This window comes from Rattus norvegicus, chromosome 20 (assembly GCF_036323735.1).
Source record: "Rattus norvegicus strain BN/NHsdMcwi chromosome 20, GRCr8, whole genome shotgun sequence".
Taxonomy (NCBI): domain Eukaryota; kingdom Metazoa; phylum Chordata; class Mammalia; order Rodentia; family Muridae; genus Rattus; species Rattus norvegicus.
Window position 1 is genome coordinate 42,701,286 of NC_086038.1, and position 19,887 is coordinate 42,721,172.

Here is a 19,887-nt window from a genome sequence, read left to right on the forward strand (position 1 = left end):
CCTTCCTTAAGATTTAAAACCAATGAAAAGGAGAAAGTGGAGGCGACAGGGCACTGTTGAAGATGCTTAAGGGAAGGCTAGTTCCTCCTCATAAAGCATGGCTCTATTATAAAAAACAATTAACATAGCTTGCTTATTGATCAATGGATTAATTCATTTTGTGTGTGTGTGTGTGTGTTTGTGTGTGTGTGTGTGTGTGTGTGTGTGTGTGGCGGGGGGCAGGGTTGGGAATGCCATGACGTGTGTGGAGGTCAAAGGTCAACTTTCAGGATCTGGATCTCTCTTTCTGGCATATGGGTCCGTAGAATAAAATTCAAGTTGTCAGGCTTGGTTGCAAGGGTTTTTACTCACTGAGAGATCCCATCACTCCCCAGATGACTACTTTTATAGATTTATTCTTACTTTTCTTTTAAAAACTCTTTGTGATTTTTCTATGGTACATATTTTTGGGCAAAAGAATGGGATCTGAGTTCTATCTATGGCCCAGAATAGAAAATGGCAGTCTAGATTGTGGGATCACTATTCTACAGAGGCTTTGTGCTACAGAAAATTACATACCATTGTCCCCTCCTTAAGAATTAATCCTACAGGGGGCATAAGAAACCTTAGGATGTACTATAAAGTCAACACAGAGGTGTCTCTGGTCTTTGATTATTCTTTCCTCATGTGAGTATTTCTTTCCCCACAGTGATCTCTGACAATGTCACAAGAGTATTTTTCTCTGCTGTAGCCGAGAAAAGTTGTGCACTCTCACCTTTAAAAGTGCCTCACGTAATTCCGTACTAAACCCTCCATGATTCCTACAGTATGCACTGTGTCTCTCTTGAACTCACTTGAGAGTGTTTACAGAGACTGGGGAGCTGATCATGGCCATGGTGAGATCGCATGTGTAAGCTCTCAAAAATGTCCTTGACTTATAGAAATTTACTGCCATTTGAAATGTATATTCAAATAATGTCACTGATGACAATAAATATTGAATGATAATGACAGAAAACTTCTCTGTTCTATAAACACACCGGGATGTCCACTGAATGGTATAAGACATAGAAGTTTCCAAGATGGATATGGCATAATTCTGTTAATTATTCCCAAATGTCAGTTGAAGTTTTATTTATTCCAAAATGAGCTCTACTCTTTGTCTACATGATTGTTTATTCTTTCCAACATTATACCAATAAAATGTGAATATCGCTTTCTGGCAACCAGCTTCCACAGAGTCACTGGGAATTAAGGGAGAGCAAGAATTGGCAAACACAGAAGAGACACCCAGCTGCCTCAGGCTGTTGTCAGAGGTCTCCACAAGGTACCTTGAAGTAGAGGAGGCCTGATAACATCAGAGTTGCAAACTTAGAGACTATTGCTTAAAACCAATTCTTTCATAATGTTGTGAAGTAAAATTGACGAAGACTTATGAAGTCCAAAAATATTGTCACTCCTTATGCTCTTTGATGTACCAAAGCACATCAAAATAACCTACGAAAACAATCTCTTGGACTTACTGAATAACCAATGTGAGTTATTATTGCATTTTTCTGCATAACCCACTATATACTACTTGTATCATATATGCAGACCTGTATGCTTTTATCATGTTGTTAAGTAATTACGTCTCCTTTTCATGTTTAATGCTAAAATATACTATCTAGAGTGTTCTACTTTTAACTCAAGGTTTTCCTTGATTTATACAAGAGAATGCTTCTACTTGATACGGTCTAACTCAGATAGTCAAGCCTCTATTGGTTTTTCTCTGTTGAGATGCACTCTTGGGTTGTTACAAGTACACTCTCTTCTTTTTATTAAAAACAGTGAAACACCCCCGTTGAAGGAATCAGAGAAAGAACTGGAAGAGCTTGAAGGGGCTCGAGACCCCATATGTACAACAATGCCAAGCAACCAGAGCTTCCAGGGACTAAGCCACTACCTAAAGACTATACATGGACTGACCCTGGACTCTGACCTCATAGGTAGCAGTGAATATCCTAGTAAGAGCACCAGTGGAAGGGGAAGCCCTGGGTCCTGCTAAGACTGAACCCCCAGTGAACTAGACTGTTGTGGGGAGGGCGGCAATGGGGGGAGGGTTGGGAGGGGAACACCCATAAGGAAGGGGAGGGGGGAGGAGGATGTTTGCCTGGAAACCGGGAAAGGGAATTACACTCGAAATGTATATAAGAAATACTCAAGTTAATAAAAAAAAAAAACAGTGAAACATTGTTGTAAAATTTCATTATGTGGTGATGCAATATTTTGATTCTTGTTAATCTGGTCTTCAAGTCTTTATTCCAACTAATTGTATGCCTTTTAATTATTATGAAAAAAGAGAGCTGAGGAAATATTACTATGCATAAAGAAGGTAAGTCATAATACACAGAAATATTGTTCCCTTCACAGTTAGAACATGTCAAGGGAAGTTTTATTCACTAGTCAATGGACCCTTGTTATGGTTCTGAAAATGGTACCAGGGGCAAGAGAATAGATGAGAAAATAAAAATTCTTTGGAAACAGGTCTTAGATTCCAACTGCGTGCAGACGCCAGGGTCTTAACTAGCGTTAAAACACACAGATTATGTTAAGGAAAAAATAAATTAAACAAACTTACTGAACATTATAAGAAAATGGAGTTACATTTTAGGAATGTTACTGACCATCGCGCAACTTTTGAGCTCAACATGCTAATGTCTTCTATGTTTAGAATCTCAAACATAGAAACAAAGAGCTGAACATTCTTATGGCCCAGAGAGATAGCTCAGTAATTATGAGGGCTTAATACTCTTGCAGAGAGATACAGTTTATTTCCCAGCACCCATATCAATGAATCCGAGATCTTCTTTTGGCTTCTATGGGATATCAACTGTATTCATTTATACATACACACACACGCACACACACACATGCAAAGATTTAAACCTAATTAACTTAAAAGTGCTTCTTTAAAAATATATGGAGGACTGGAGAGATATTTCAGTGGTTTAAAGCACATGTTGCTCTTCCGGAGGACCTGGTTTGATTCGCAAACATTTGTAACTCTAGTTCTACTAGATCTGAAAACCTCTTCTGACTTTCAAGGGCACCAGACACGAATGTGATGCATATACTTACATGCAAGTGAAACAGTCATAGACATAAAACAATTAATGCTCTGTTTCCAGGAAGCCATATTTTTATTATGCTATAAAATCTGAATTTGTGTCATACAAGGAAAGGTCTGGCAAGTTGTTTGTGTTGATGCTTAGCTGATTTGTGTCAGGAGGCTCTTTGTTTTTGAAGCAGTCTTGATATATGGAGGGTGTCAGAAAAATGGATCCAAGGTATTTTTTGAGGACCTTTAGTTTTGCTTTGGTTTCACAGTTTTATTTTTCTTTCATTCTCTTTCTTTCCTTCTTTCCTTCCTTCTTTCTTTCTTTCTTTCTTTCTTTCTTTCTTTCTTTCTTTCTTTCTTCCCTTCCTTCCTTCTTTCCTTCTTCCTTCCTTCCTTTCTTTCTTTCCTTCTTTCTTCCTCCTCTTCTTCTTCCTCTTCTTCTTCTTGTCTTATTGGTATTTTGCCCCTTCATTTGCTTTTCTTTTTTGAGTATTTGGGCAGGTGGTTTATTGCTTTTTTTGTTTTTGTTTTTGTTTTTTTTTTTTTTTTGATTCATTTTGAAAGAGAGAGACAAGAGCAACAGAGAACATAGAGTTTGGAGAATACTGAGGTGGGGAAAATCCAGGAGCAGTTGTGAAAGTGGAAAACATGATCAAAATATACTATATGCAAATAGTTTTAATTAAAATAGGATAGATATCCTTTAAAAGAGAGAGAGAAAGGAGAGAAAGAAAAAGAGAAGAAAAATTAAAAGAAAGAAATTAAAAGAAACACACCATATATATGGTGTGTTGGTGTGTGTGTGTGTGTGTGTGTGTGTGTGTGTGTGTGTGTATGTGTGTGTGTGTGTGTGTGTGTGTGTGTGTGTGTGTAATTTGTTGTGTTAAAAATAAAACCCAACCAAATAAAAAGCACAATGCTGGTGATGTCATTCAGTTAACAGCTATGGTGTTAGAGATCACCATAGTAATAAAGCCTAGGCCCTGTTATTCCCAAACTGATTTTGGGAGCCTTTAAAAAAATCATGAACTTTAAAAAAATATTAAAATCCTGCTCTGTGACCTGATATGGGGCTGGGGAGACAGCTCAGTGGTTAAGAGTATTTGCTGCTCTTGAGGAGGACCTGTGTTCCATTCCTAGCATCCGTACAATGGTTTGCCACATCTGTGACTCCAGTTCCAAGACATCTCATATTTTCTCCGACTTCTATGGATATGGTCATGTATATCATGCTATACATACGTGCAGGCTAAACTCTCACACATATGAAATAAAATAAAGAAAATAAATCTTAAAAGAGATTACCAATTTCTAGCTCTTGAGTGGTATTAAGACATACAACCCTTATAACAGAAACTTCTATTAGTGTTTAGGTGGCTTGTTCTTTTGCCTTCTTTCTTTGGAAAAACATAGCAAAACCTCCCTGAAGGATACAGTGAAGTGGCTGTCACTGTTCACCAAGTGCTGCTGTCTTGACCTTAGGCTTCCACACTGCACAACAGTAACATGAAGTTATCCCGTTGATAGTTGTGTATTGTAGCAGCACAGATTAGTCAAAGGCACATACACAACACTTTGCACTGCTATGAAAAGTAATTAACTTTTCTTGTGACCATATAGTGAACAGAAGCCACCTAAGGGAGAAGAAGTATATTGGCTCATGAGTAGGGACTGAGCTCTTTTTTTTTAATTGAATATTTTCTTTGTTTACATTTCAAATGTTATCCCCTTTCCTGGTTTCTCCTCCGGAACCCCCCATCCCATCCCTCCTCCCCTGGCTTTATAAAGTTATTCTCTCACCCACTCACTCTCTCTTTCCCACTCTGGCATTCCCCTACACTGGGGCACTTAGACTTGATAGAACCAAGGGCCTCTCTACCCACTGATGCCAGACAAGGCCATCCTCTGCTACATATGCACATGGAGCCATTGGTCTGTCCATGTGTACTCTTTGTTGCTTGTATAGTCCCTGGGAACTCTGGATGGGTATGGAGGAGGTCTGGTTGGTTGATATTGTTGTTCTTCTTATGGGGTTGCAAACCCCTTCAGCTCCTTTAGTCCTTTCTCCTCTATTGGGGACTCAGTGCTCATTCTGATTGTTGGCTGCTAGCATCAGCCTCTGTATTTGTCAGGCTCTGGCAGAGCCTGCCAGGAAGCAGCTATATCAGGCTCCTGTCAGCAAGCACTTCTTGGCATCCACAAGAGTGTCTGGTTTTGGTGACTGAATATGGAATGAACTCCCAGGTTGGGCAGTCTCAGGATGGCCTTTCCTCCAGTCTCTGCTCCATACTTGGTCTCCTCCTGTGAGTATTTGTTCCCCCTTCTAAGAAGGACTGAGGCATCCACACTTTGGTCGTCCTTCTTCTTGAGCTTCATGTGGTCTGTGAATTGTATCTTGGGTATTCTGAGCTTTTGGACTAATGTTTACTTATCAGTGAGTGCACATCGTGTATGTTCTTCTGTGATTGGGTTACCTCACTCGGGATGATAATTTCTACTTCCATCCATTTGCCTAAGGATTTCATGAAGTCATTGTTTTTAGTAGTTGAGTCGTACTCCATTGTGTAAATGAACCACATTTTCTGTATCCATTTCCCCGTTAAAGGACATCTGGGTGCTTTCCAGCTTCTGGTTATTGTAAATAAGGCTGCTATGAACATAGTGGAGCACGTGTCTTTGTTATATGTTGGAGCATCTTTTGGGTATATGCCCAGGAGTGGTATAGCTGGGTCCTCAGGTAACACTATGTCCAATTTTCTGAGGGACCTCCAGACTGATTTCCAGAGTGGTTGTACCAGTCTGCAATCCCACCAACCATGGAGGAGTGTTCCTCTTTCTCTGCATCCTCGCCAGCATCTGCTGTCACCTGCATTTTTGATCTTAGTCATTCTGACTGGTGTGAGGTGCAATTTCAGGGTTATTCTGATTTGCATTTCCCTGGTGACTAAGGATACTGAATATTTCTTTGGTGCTTCTCGGCCATTTGATATTTCTCAGTTGAGAATTCTTTGTTTAGCTCTGTACCCCAATTTTAATAGGGTTATTTGATTCTCTGGAGTACTTTGCATATATTGGATATTATCCCGCTATTGGATGTAGGATTGGTAAAGATCTTTTCCCAATCTGTTAGTTGACAGTGTCCTTTGCCTTATAGAAGCTTTGCAGTTTATGAGGTCCTATTTGTCGATTCTTGATCTTAGAGCATAAGCCATTAGTGATCTGTTCAGGAAATTTTCCCCAGTGCCCATGTGTTTGAGGCTCTTCCCCACTGTTTCTTCTATTAATTCGAGTGTATCTGGTTTTATGTGGAGGTCCTTGATCGACTTGGACTTGAGCTTTTTACAAGGCAATAGGAGCTCTTTATGTTGGGGAGGGCATGGGTGCAAGGACAATTGTAAAATGGTCCCGTATCAGCGGGAGTGTGAGACTGTTCACTACATCTTTTCTATAGCCAGGATGGAACCCATGTAGCAATGACCCTCTAACTCAGCCATGTCACCCTCCTCTGCCAGTTAAAACAAAAGGTGTCACAACTTGTCCCTAAAGTGCCACTGACTAGTTGTTCAAATGCATAACAATCCAAAAGGTTCTCCTTTCTTTAAAGTTCAAGGCTTTATGAACACAAAACAAATGATCTACCAATGAAACACATCGCAGCCCTTATCTTTGTCTCAAGGACACAGGATGGAGTGGAAAGTGTTGGGGAGACACAGCTGTGCCTTCAGGGATCGTTTGGGTTCCTGCCCAAAGTTCTTCGCCTCAAGCAACACAGCTAATGTATTATTCCTTTGCTGTCACATCACAAATCAGGGTTGTTTAAAATATAGACCTTGTGGTAAGGGACTTTGTTGCTCAGATCTCAGGGAAGGATTTAAAAATATTAAACTCTGTATGATTTTTTTTCAAAAAAAGGCTTAAGAATTTTGTTTGGGAATTCAACATAGAACCTCATTGGTCAAAGTGTATTTTCATAATGAAAAATGTTTAATTGGCTTAAATTTGATTAGTTTAAAGAAAAGAAAATTTCATCAGTTTTATAGCTATACGTGTATATATTATATAATTTGTACTTATATAAAATATGATTTACATGCTTTGATTTACATATGATTTACACCATATACAGTGGGAATAAATACAGATTAATAACAATCAAAGCCTTCCCATTAAAGATGACTGTATATGAAGGGAACTTCAGAAAAATTCTGAAAATATTTCCTGTGTTTGAAAAATATTTTATAAATTCATATTTCATTGTAATGAGCAATAACTACCATGATGCTGATTATAGCTTCGGATCATAATTCTGCTGAGAATATACCATATTTTTATAAAAGGAAGAAAGGAGAAAGAAACACACAGCCTAGCCAAATGGCAAAACTTTGACAACGGGTAGAATCAACCTGCCATAGCAGCCTGCTGCTTCCCAGGGCAGCCACCAAGTCATTCTGCTTTGTGTCCTCAGACCTTTGACAAGAGAAATGAAAAGGGATAATGCTATGCCTCAATTTATACACTCCGGGAACCTTGAATTCTTTAGGATGAGTATCCCTGTCCGCTGGAATGTTTGGGCTTGTAGCTTTCCACCATGAGGGCTCATTCTAATTATTCATCATTTGACCATCACATCCTTCATTCTTGAGAGGGGCAGAGCCAGGACTTTGGACTTTCCAGGCTGGTGGCTCCTTCTTAGAGCAGTTTGTAAACATTTTTTTTTTATAGACGACCTTTTGAATTGCTGGTTTAGGATCCCAAGTGATCTCTTGTATTTGAAGCCATATATTTGTTAGCAAATAACAGTCATGCATGTGGTCTCTGAAGTGCCTCGCCTAGCTTCTCTAAGTAATATGGAACTGACAGATTATCAACCAATAAAACCCTGGAAAAGAGTGTGAAGACAGCGGTCTCGATTGGAACACTGGCAGTCCATTTCGTTCTTGGTGGTGATGGGGCATTTACCTTCCTAATTTATCCCCAGTATTGCTTTGAACTCCCACTTTATTTACTACCTCTGTCAATGCCTGCATCTGTTAGCATCTGCTTCCCCTTGAACACCAAGACTCCTTGATGGGCGGAACCCTTCATTTGCTTCTACCTCCCGAGTTGCCTTCCTAGAAGAGGTTACATTACATAAAGGGGATGTGTGGAGTACTAAGGAGAATATGCTCCTGGGATTTGTCTCTGAGGACAAATTATCAGAAAGTTATTAATGTACTAAAGTACAACATCTTTATACCAAGCGCTGGGAAGGATGTTCCCAGTACAGGAATTCATACTTGAGAAGACATCAGTGAGTACCCAGTTATGTGCTTACAGCTGGAATTCCTTGCAGATGAAATAAATGCACCATCTTAGAGGGCGTGCTTCTGTGTAAATGTGTACTTCTAACACATTTGTCAATAACCAAAAATGCTCATCACTCTGAAATAAGGCTGTTCCTCTTGCTAACATCCACAGAGTTTGGGAAAAGATAACATCTTAAATCGTTCATATAATCAGCAATAACTAGATGCCTAATCAGTCATAGAGAGTCATTGAAATATGCTAGTTAAATAAGTAATGGGCAAATAAATGTTTGATGAGGGCAGTTGCTCTGATTCAATTTACAGAGGCCTAAGAGTACAATCCAATGAGTTGCCCTTCAGGAACGTATTTGGTTCCATGAAGCAACCTAATGAAATGGGTGCCTTAAGATGAAGGAGTGGAGGAAGGGCTCAGTAGTGTGGTACATGATATACAAGAAGGGGTATAATGCACCTCTTCAACATCTGCAAGGTCTCAAGGTCCATAGTGTTCACCAAGCTAAAGATTGGCGTAAGTGAATGCAGCTGACTTGGGCTTACCTTACCCACGCTATGTGAGCAAAGTGTCACCTACCTAATATGTGCTCTCATGATGCTGCCTTAGCTTCTAGAAGCCCAAGTGAGAGCAATTAAAAGGGAGATGAGTATAAATACAGCTTCTACTGTAGGACTCTGAGGCCCTGAGTAACTTAGAGCACCCTACAATTGTGTTAACAGGGAGAAAAAAAGATAATATGTTATTTTGAAAGGGCAACAACAAGGACTAAAAGAGCACTTACACTTCTTTTGCCTTTTGTAAAAGTGTTCTGAAGATGTGATGTCAAAGGCAAAGAATGTGTCTCTACCTTGTTATTACCAAAGAATGATCTCTTCGTATGTAAGATGTGGACATTGTGGCTATTCTTAAGGCATCTTGGAAAGTTGAAGGATTGGTGAAGGCATCAAGCTATCTTAACGTTGCATTGCCTCTTCAGATCTGGAATATACAAGTACTTAAAACAATTACTATGCAAGAAAAACCCAACAATGTATAAGACTTGTTTTAGATGTTTGGTTTATTTCTGTCAGCGCAACTGATAATTATAAATTTGTATAGGCAAATGTTGGTTTGGATGTTTAATGTCACCCAATGTCTTGAAGGTATAGATCCGGCTAGTGGATCCAGGCATTAAGAGGCAGCTGAATTTTGACTATTCTGATCTATTCCATTGACAAATCCACTCATGGGTCTATAATTTAATGGTATTACTGGGAGGTGATGGAAACCTTCAGAGATTGTCTAGTTGGATGTAGTATATTACTGGGCATATGTCCCTGAGTGTACAATATGAATCCTGTCTGAGTCCCCTTTGTCTCATTCTCTCTGTTTCTTACATGTATCTTACAGAGAACTAAGAGTAAAATCCAATGAATAGAACATATTCACTATGATGCTATACTTAAAACAGACTCAGAGATGGGACCAAAAACCCTGGATGAAAACTCTGAAACTGTGAGCCAAAGTAAAATTTCCATCATTCCATTAACTATTTTTTCCTCAGGCATTTGTCACAGTGGAGGTAACCAAAGTAGCAATAAATGACATCTGTCTTCCATAAGCCTTACTTCCGTGCAACATGCCCAAGAAGAATAATTTGTGTCTGACTGTCGGAGCTCAGAAGAGTTTTACTATATCTGTAATAGTGAGATGTGTTCTGAACTTAGGCTCATGGAACCTGTCTTTCTATTACTGTGGTACTTCTGTTGTCAGAAAGCACTAAGTTATTTTCCCTTCTTAAGACTTAGTTGTCTTATTTTTAAGATAAAATGTATGATCGAAGCCTACTTTTCAGCATAATTATCTCAGAATTTTTCTCACATTAGTGTCACTTAAAGACATCCATTGGCTTATCACGCATAGACACAAAATGTTGGGGCAGATAGGATGACAAATGGTACAAAAAGTATATCAGGAAACTAGACCTAGGTAATGGGACTGTGGAAGGCAATTTATACTCATGTAAATGCACTTACCAGGCTTTAACTGGGAAATCACTTGTAATTGTTCTAACCTAGAATAACTCTGTCTTCTATAGATAATCCATCACATACACAGCAAGATACACAACTAGATGAAAGGAATGGAACTCATGTTTCAAGAGCCTATCACATACCAGGCAGGGTATGACTATGCTTTGCCTAGAGCCTCTACTTTAGGGAGAAGATGCTGTGTCCTGTTATGGTAGAGAACACAGTTCTAGACTGTGTTCCCTGAAGATGCTGGACATTGGGTTTTATGGTTTTGTTCCTCTGTCAACATGAGGAATTGTAATTGAATGTAAATGAATTAGTTGATAGCTGATGCTCATTAAAAAACAAACCTGTGCTAAGAAAAATAGCAACGGATTTCTGGAAAGGTTGACTGGCAGCAGTTGTGCAACGTCATACAGTACGTGAACTTCAATAACGAAGTGAGCGAAGAGGTCCCAGCTGCTTCTTCTACTTTGGATTAAACTCATCAAAGAGAGCAGAACAATTAAAGTTCAATTGCATATTTTCGAAGAGAACAGGATCATCCAGAATTAAAGCAGGAAAAGAGTGGGGGAATAGAGGAGACAAATGAGTAACCGTTGGTTGGTTGGTTGGTTGGGTTTTTTTTATTTTTTTATATGTTTGAGAAAAGTTTTAATTTGAATGGATCTTATAATACTTTTGAGGAAAGACAGGCTACTAACCGAAAATTTTTCTCTTGTTTTGATATAATTTGACAGAACTTTTCATCATTTTTAGAATTTTGAATGGCAAGCATAGTTCATAAAAGAATGCAAAAGAAAAACATGTTTTAGTGAGAGAAAAATCTATGCCAAAGTGACATTTTGAAAGGAATGGGTTATCGTGTCATTAAAAGGTGTTTCACGGTAGAGGAAAAGCTCACGGTTTGCCTTCACTGGGACAGAGGCTGCAGGTAAGCTCCTGTTCTTTTCATGCTTCAGTTCCCAGCATCTCAGGATTCGTTTTAGCACGTGCTATAAATCATCAGAGGGAAAGACACACATTCCTGAAGAACTGCAGCTTTCTTTTACTTTTGAAAATTTGAGATGTGAGCCAGCTTTTGGGGGGAAAAATGCACGAGCCAGTCCAAACTGAGTAGATATCTATTTCCGTAAAAAAAAAAATTCTCACTTGCCAAATTGAACTCTAATTTAGTAACACTTAAAGGGATAACTCCCTCCCAGACACTGAATGAACCCAAACAAACCAGTTCATTTGTGTACTGAGTCATATGAACTTTTGAACGCACTGTCTCATACATCGAATACTGTGCTGAATTTAAACAAAGAAAGATGTTGACCCTAAGGATCCACTATTTATCATGTCCCAGGCAGCCGTCACATTGTCCCATTGTGGGTCCTTTCATGGCATGGTAAATGTGTGATGCATATCTTTCCATTCTGTTCACGGTGTTCATCAGAAGACAGGATCGGAATGATTTCTGTACATTTCCTCAGGAAAATCTGTTGTCCAGGGAAAGATATTATATGCTTGTTATCTAATCTAAATCCTTGGCAGTTACCATTACAAGGTTGATACCTGGTCAAGATACTTTCAATTCCATATGTTGTACTCTTTTTTTCCCCCCCTTTGGGCAGGCCTATAACCCATAGATTACTTTACCTCATGATCATCTAATTCAGAGGTTCTCTACCTGTGGGTCAGGATCCCTTTAGGGGTTAGACAATTCTTTCATAAGTGTGTCTTAAAGACCATCAGAAGACACAGATAGTTACATTAGGAATCATATGAGTAGCAAAATTACAGTTATGAAAATAGCAATAAAAATAATTTATGGTTGGTGGTCACAACAGCATGAAGAATGGCATAAAGGGTCATAGGCTTAGGAAGGTTGAGAACCAGTGATCTAATGAGTCTGGTGCCATTTTGCCTTCCTTCCAACAGATATCCCAATGATATGGGGTTTGATGTCCCAATATGGTCCTTGATATACCCTCATCACTTTTGTGTCAATCCTTTGCTTATTACTATAACAAAATACTCAAGACAAGCTACCTTTATAAAGAAAATAGATTTGCCTACAGTATTAAGTGATTTTCTGAATTTCTGAGTGAAGAAACATAAGAAAGAAAGGGTTTAGTTCGGCTTACAGTTCCAAGACCAGTTTTTCCTGTGGGAAGTCATGGCAGCAGGATGCAATGTCTCACTGCACCTGCAGTGGGAAAAAGGCTATCTCTTTGGCAGTTTCCTTTCTCTCCTTTGTTCTCAACTCGTCAAAGTGATCAAGGTTTTTATCAAGTTCTAGATGAAGTGGACCATGCCATCTGGGGCAGGCAGTACGTTTTTATTATGTACAGCTTTAAAAGTATACAGAAGTTCAGAGTATTCCAATTGAAAAATGAACAGTTTTCACATCCAAAAGGGAGCCACAGACATTCCTCCTCTCACTTATGAAACACGGCACCCATGGCTGACCACAAAGCAAAGATTTAGCACCCGTCTCTTCTGGGCCTTTGTGATTTTTTCCCCCACTCTTCCAGGCCGTTTTTGTTCCTCGTGGATTTGTGTTAAGTTCAGAGCTGCAGACATGCCCTTGAGGATAGATTTATATATATGGACTAAGAGCAAGAATGTTGAAATTATTTCTTTCTCAGGCCTCAGAAACATATGACAGGTCAAGACACTTTACCTCATAGGCAAACATACCCAGGCACCGAGCGACTCGCCAAAGATTTGAATTGCGAGTGCCAAAAGTGCTTGTTCAGCACTAACGAGAAATAGGAGAACAGGATCAGTTTAATCTCATATTTTTATTAAATTAGAGAACAATGCCAAGGTTATGACATGAATTGACATGACCAAAAAAAAAATCAGAGTTTTTCTGATGTTTAACCCACTGTTTGCAGACAGATGAAAGACTAAATAAAATAAGCCTCGTGGAATGAGTTGTGGATGAAATATTTGCCTTTAGCTTGGAATTTCCTGGCATTCTTCAGCTTGTGACACAGACTTGATGTGATTAAACAAAGCTTTTCCCAAAATTTAAGGTTTTGGGTTTTTTTTTCTCTTTTTCTCTTTCTTGTTTAAAGCTGAATCTAATCCTCTGTAACTCATTTTTAAATGAGAGCAGATGCTTTCGCTCCAGGAGCTGACGGCCAGATTCTGAGAAAAAAATGAAGGGTAGGGTGTTCTGGTAGAGAGAAAGAGAACAGCCAGCCATGTTTGCCCTTTAGAACCAACCGCGTTCCTCCCCTAAACGCCCCCACGGTTTGGCAGCAGCAGATCCCACATCTTCCATAGAGTAAAGCTAAGAGCAGGATGGTTTTCTTTGGGCTCAATTTTGCTAGGACGCACTGGAACCATTTCCAGAGGAAGCACAGCCTTAGATCCAAACTCACTCGGTGACCCACAGCAACCGCTTGCCCAACAAATAGTGTGTGCGTACACGCGCGTTCGTGTGCATGTGTGCGCGTGCGTGTGCGCGTGCGTGCAACGGTTTAACGGTGAACGTGACAGCTCTGTGCTTCTTTCTGGGTCTGACCTTATGTGATGCTATAAAGAAGCATCCTTTAGAAGGAGTCACCCAGAATTAGGGCCAGCGGGGACATTCAAAGTAGGACTAAGCTTTTCCAATAACCAACTAACCTTATATCAATAAAACCCACAGTTTCCTGGCACAAATGTAGGAGAGGACTGACTGGCCTGGTCTGAAGCCAGTGGGAAAGGATGTGCCCAATCGTGTAGAGATTCAATGCCTCAGAGAAGGGTCTTGGGGGACACCCTCTCAGAGGCAAAGGGGATGGTGGATGGGTTAAAGAACTCTGGGAGCGGAAATCAAGAAGGGATAACATTTGGAATGTAAATAAATAAAATGATTAATTAACCCACAATTTCTTATGCATATATTTTATTGAAATTTATACTATCTGGTGTGATTCATTGGACCTATTATTTAAAAATAAATACTGTTCACACTTTGGCATATGTTTAAATGGTGTGTGTGTATGTGTCTGTGTATGCTCGCGCGCGCACACACACACACACACACACACACACACATTTCTCCTTATCTTGTGTGCATTTTCTGGGTTTTCTTCTTTTTTTTTCTTTTTTCTTTTTTTTTTTTTTTTAGGAGCTGGGGACCGAACCCAGGGCCTTGCGCTTGCTAGGCAAGTGCTCTACCACTGAGCTAAATCCCCAATCCCCTTGTGTGGATTTTCTAAAGCCTACCTTACTACTTCATACTCAAATTATTTATTTCTCATGTTGCAATAACTCCCATTAATACACATTAGGGTGCAATAAAATTTATATTATGAAAAGCACGAGAATTTAAAGTCATTTCCCACCAATAAACTCAGTGTGTTCAATACTTGCTTTTGTGAATACCTATGAACCACCCTTTCAATAAAGAATTAATGTACGGAATGATATGTTTCTGATTTCAGAGTGCTTTAACACCTACGCAGGATGGGCCGTATTGTCTTTGACACTCAAAGTTCAAAGCAACTAGTATTAGCCTGGTGTCAAAAGCTGCTACAACTGACTTAAAGCTTTAGTGTGACACCTGGAAGAGTATTTGAGGTCCCCTAAAATAGAAAGTCCGGAACTCCATGGAGTTCTGTCCAGAAACACTACCACAGACAGCTTTGAACTTCACTAAATGTTGGTGGAATTAAGGGATTACCCATTGAAGATTAATTGCAATCTCCTTCTGTAATCATTTTTTTAAAAAAAGACGATAGATGTGGGAATCATAGATACTGACCCAAAGACACTTAAGTGGGAAGGCGGAATGTTTTTCAGAAGAGCAGAGTAACTTAGCCGTGAGCGATCAAAGATCAAAGGTAACCTGAGTCTCTGTGAGTCACTTCCCCTTAACACGCCCCCTGAAGTATTTTTCTGGGGATCCATTAGAACAATCACCAATAATGTCATTTATCATACGTGCAGCTATAGTCATGCCTGTCTCTCCAGTGCTCTGCTGACTGTACAAGGGAACATGGCTGTGTTTCTGGTGCTGCGCCTTGCCCTGACAGGCTCCATAAATTTTAAAATTTATGTATTTTATGCTGGCGTGTGTGAGGGAGTGTAGGTATGGACACCCGTGTGTAGGCAGGAGCTATGAGAGGTCAGAAAAGAGCAATGGATTCCCTGGGACTTGAGTTACAGGGGGTTGCGAGCCCCTCTGTGGGTGCTGGAGACCAAATGTGGCCTTTTAAAAGAGTGGTAAGTGTTCTTAACCACTGAGCCACCTCTGCAGCCTGAAGAGGCTCCATTGGAGAAGCAGCCTTCGACTCCATTTTGAGGATGGAAGATGTCTGAGCTCCTGAGTGGTTAAATGAACACCACTGTTTGACATCAACCAAGTAGCTCTAACTGATAATTTTTTTTTCTTTTCCTGGTAGTAGACAGAGTATAAATGTATGGGATAAATTGAGACTGTAGGAACATCCGGATATATCAAAATCATATTAAAGAAATGAAGCCTAAGCATTTACCTGACATACCAGTTCATGGAAACGGTATAAAGTCATCGCGTGCTTCTTGTAAAACAATGCACCTACAGCAATATTTCCTTTTGCCGCCGGTGTATATGTCACAGACTGACAAGCAGAGAACCCTGACTGTCCTTGGGCATCAGCTCAGGTCACTCCCTCATTGTCGTTCAGCCTTTGCAACTCCCTCTGCCTTTGTACCTTGACGCTCATCTAGATCTGAACCCACCATTTCCTGCTCTGACTCAGTTCTGCCCTTCCACCTCTGCAGCTGACCGTATCTTTATTCTGAAAGCAAGTCTCTCTGGGCAACAACTAACTCCCTCCTAGGTCTGGGTTTGCTATCTTCTAAATAGACTCCACTTGCATTTCGCAGAGTCCCTTCTGAACCTCTTGATCGCTACTGCAGCCTTTTTGACTTGTATGTATCCTGTAGACCACATGGCTGCACATACGGGCATATTGACTGTGTGCTATGCTGTAGGAGGCTTCATACTAGTAATTAAGATTGAAATGAAAGAACTTGGCTTTGGCTTAGTGGGGATACTAAGGCAGGTAGAATTATGTAGCAAATTGTTGCCACAAGCATTGCCCCATCTCAACTGCACGGTGGTAATGCAAGCCTTTAACCCCAGTGCTTGGGAGGCAGCGGAAGGCCAAGTTCGAGGCCAGCCTGTGAGTTCCAGTATAGTCAGTGCTACAAAGAGAAAAAAAAAACCCTGTGTTTAAATAAATAAGTAAGTAATAAAAAGAAAGAAAAGAAGAAAGAAAGAAAGAAAGAAAGAAAGAAAGAAAGGAAAGAAAGAAAGGAAAGAAGAAAGAAAGGAAGAAGAAAAAATAAATAAATTGCGGCATATTGTGGATTTGTTGTTATTCTAATGACTCTGACATCTTGGAAAGGCATTGTTTGGTCCTCCATGTTCGCGGCACAGCATGCTCATCGTTAACTTTTCCTATGTCTGTTTTCTGTCCATTTTCTCCCGTGCAAAATTTAGCCGAAGAGACTGGAAGATACTTGTGAAAGGGAGTCTCGGTTGTCTTGCTCTTCTACTCAGCCTGGAAAGTTTGAGCACTGGTAGGTACAAGATAGGACTCTTGGCCAATGGATCAGGACCCCCATTTTCTGCTTACTCTCTGAATTCTTCCTCTAATGATAAGCGAACGACTGGCCTATTGACATAGATATTAATGATGTGGTAAGAGGAGAAAAGGGGAGCTTCAAATTCCCTTCCATTTTCTGACCTGTGGAATCACAAGCCACCACATCGGAATATGCATGAAGGGTCAGTGTGAGGACACAGGTAGATCAGAGTGTCATTGTGCTATTGGAGGGGGTACGTTGCTAGATGAAATAAAGAGTACTGTTAAGTTCACCTTCCAGAGTCCTATGTTTGCCTTATAGCACCAAGCTGCCTTAGAGCACCACTCATGCTGATCCAGCATGAACCAAAGAGTTCTTGGTAGTTTGGCATTCTTTTGAGGGCTTTAAAATGAGATCCCTTTGGAAAATAACCTTAACATATTTAAATGTTTTTTTCTACTCTGTTCTGCAAACACACACACACACACACACACACACACACACACACACACACACACGCACACACACGCACACACACCATCTCATATCTCGAAGATTTTGGAATATAACTGAAAATTCATGATATATTCAGAAAGAAAAGATATGTGTGAGATATATACATATACATAGAATATGTATATTAATAATATATATTTTATGTATATACATCCATACATAAAATCATTACATTCTAGTCAGAGAAGGAAGTATTGTAAGGAAAAGATTTAGTAGATGCAAATGGCAAAGATGTTGATGATGTCAGAAGTAGAGAAGGCTGTGAGTATGTGACTGGAGGACTTTTCACCCACATTTTATCAAGCTATGGAAAACCACAAGGGTTGTATTGAGGCTGAGACAAAATACAGACTTTTGCAGTAAGCTAGAACTAAATTATTTTCAAGTGCTGTGAGACCCAAGGTCTCACCATACTCAGCTACAAAGAATGTCAGTAATGTAGCCTGTGGCATTTGGAACACTGGACTGAGGGGTAAGCTGTCACTGCATGGGAAATAGAAGATGGATAAGGAAACCCTCTTCAGGATGCTGTGTCCATTTGCCTCAGATCTATTACTCAGAGTCTACTGTTCTGGTCATGGGTTTAGTTTCTTGGAGTCTCCTTTTCAGAATGCTGTTTTGTTTTCTATTCAGCAGTGGACGGATGAGCTCGTACTTAAAGTTCTTCATCTTCATTCAGCCTCTTTAGTGAAACTTGGCAATTCAAAACTAGTGGTCTAAGGTAGATTTGAAGTTTTCTGGAGATTTTCATTGTCTGTACTCTGAGTGTCTCCTGAAATGACCAAAAAGTTTGAGTTACTTCTGACCACCGGTTTTACAGAATGTGCTTTGGGCCTTGGAGTGGCACACCTGTCCCTTTGAAGAGCTCTTTCTGATCACTCAGAAGCCTGCTGGTTTTGTAAAGCACCTCCTCCTCACATTCACAAAAACACACTACTCTAAACTCTAGAGCTTCTCAAAGAGAAATCTTGTAAGTTGAGAAAACACAAAATAAATGCAAAACAAGACAGAGTTTTAGGATAAAACAAGACAGAGTAGTTAGTATAAGGCTCCCAGGGAGGAAGATACAATCTGCTCTCTGAGATTTAGATAGGTTTCAGATGTTTCTGTTTCCTTCACCTGCGAAGCTTCAGGAAAGACAATGCCATCCCTGGTTAGTGGATGTGTTTCTAGACCTGTCCTGATATAAGACATCTTCTGAGAGAAGAGCTGTGAGCTCTAGATTCCTGATTAGAAAGATTTTTTAGGCTACTGAATATTTTGCTATCTTTTCTTAAAGTGGGAGTGTTACTGAAGATAATTCTTAAGATGTTATTAATTATGAATTCTTTCAGTCTTCAAATGAAAACTTTTATTTTAGTCACTCAAGTTCTGATATCATTGGAATTTATATATGGAATTGGTCAGCTATGCAACTTCTCTTCGTGTGGGGAGAAAACTCATAGAATGTAGGTGTTTACAGTTGAATCAAGACCATTTATGTTTTAAAACATTTTTATCTACCCTTGCCATATCATCCTGGCTTTGACTATTTCTTCTATGACTCTCTGTTGTAATGTGAATGTGTACACGAGTGCTCAGTGTTTATGCCAATGTCTGGCACATTGGCTAAATTTGTTTTTGTTTTCAAATTGAGGGGAAAAGTCCTGGAGGCCATGTAGCTGGGCAGACATGGTAGTCAGCATTTTATGTCAAATATCAAGATGCAGTCTACGAACCTGATACATATTAGAGAACTTTGCTAGCCTGTGATATTATTTATTTGCATACAACATAATTTTATTATATGTGATCATATTCATTTACATAAAATACGATGGTATTTATATTTATTATTAGTTCCTAGAAATATTCAGAGCAAAATTTGAGTTGTATAGCAAGATCAGTGTTTCATCTTTATGCTTCTTTTAGGTGTTTTTTACTGTACAAGATGAGCTTTGCAAATAGACGTAAGTTTTGTACAACATAACTATTCACTTTCAAGAGAAGTTCAAGGAAAACACTGATAAACTACAACGAGACTTTCCACTTTAATATGAACTGTATCTTCCAGTGTATACGTGTAAGTGTGAATGACTACATGTGTGCGCACACACCCACCTACAGTTGGGTAGATACAGTTTTCTTTGTTACATAATAATGAGACCTAGGCATATTTCAATTTAGAATGCAAAAAGAAATTGTTCATTTGAAATTTTGCTTAATAATCTTACATTGGGATGCATTATCCATGAATTCAGGACCAACTTACTTTCCTGTGGACTCACATCAGTGCCCACCAGGAAGCAGATAGAAGGAACGTTTGAGAGCATCATCATCTTCTTGTACATCTTTTGGTCCATGGATCTCTACAAAGCAATGGATACATTCAGTTACAGGGTAGAGGAATATGTATGTTCTAGAATGCAAGAACTTGTG

At 39.5% G+C, this 19,887-nt stretch overlaps 1 long non-coding RNA gene across 1 annotated transcript; it reads right to left on the reverse strand.

Moving 5' to 3' along the window:
* Positions 1 to 10,497: 10,497 nt before the first annotated feature.
* LOC134483821 (uncharacterized) lies at positions 10,498 to 15,386 on the reverse strand. Its single transcript, XR_010060882.1, has 2 exons — positions 12,525 to 15,386; positions 10,498 to 11,876 (listed from the first exon to the last, which is right to left on the reverse strand). It is a non-coding gene; the product is annotated as an uncharacterized LOC134483821 (long non-coding RNA).
* Positions 15,387 to 19,887: the final 4,501 nt, after the last annotated feature.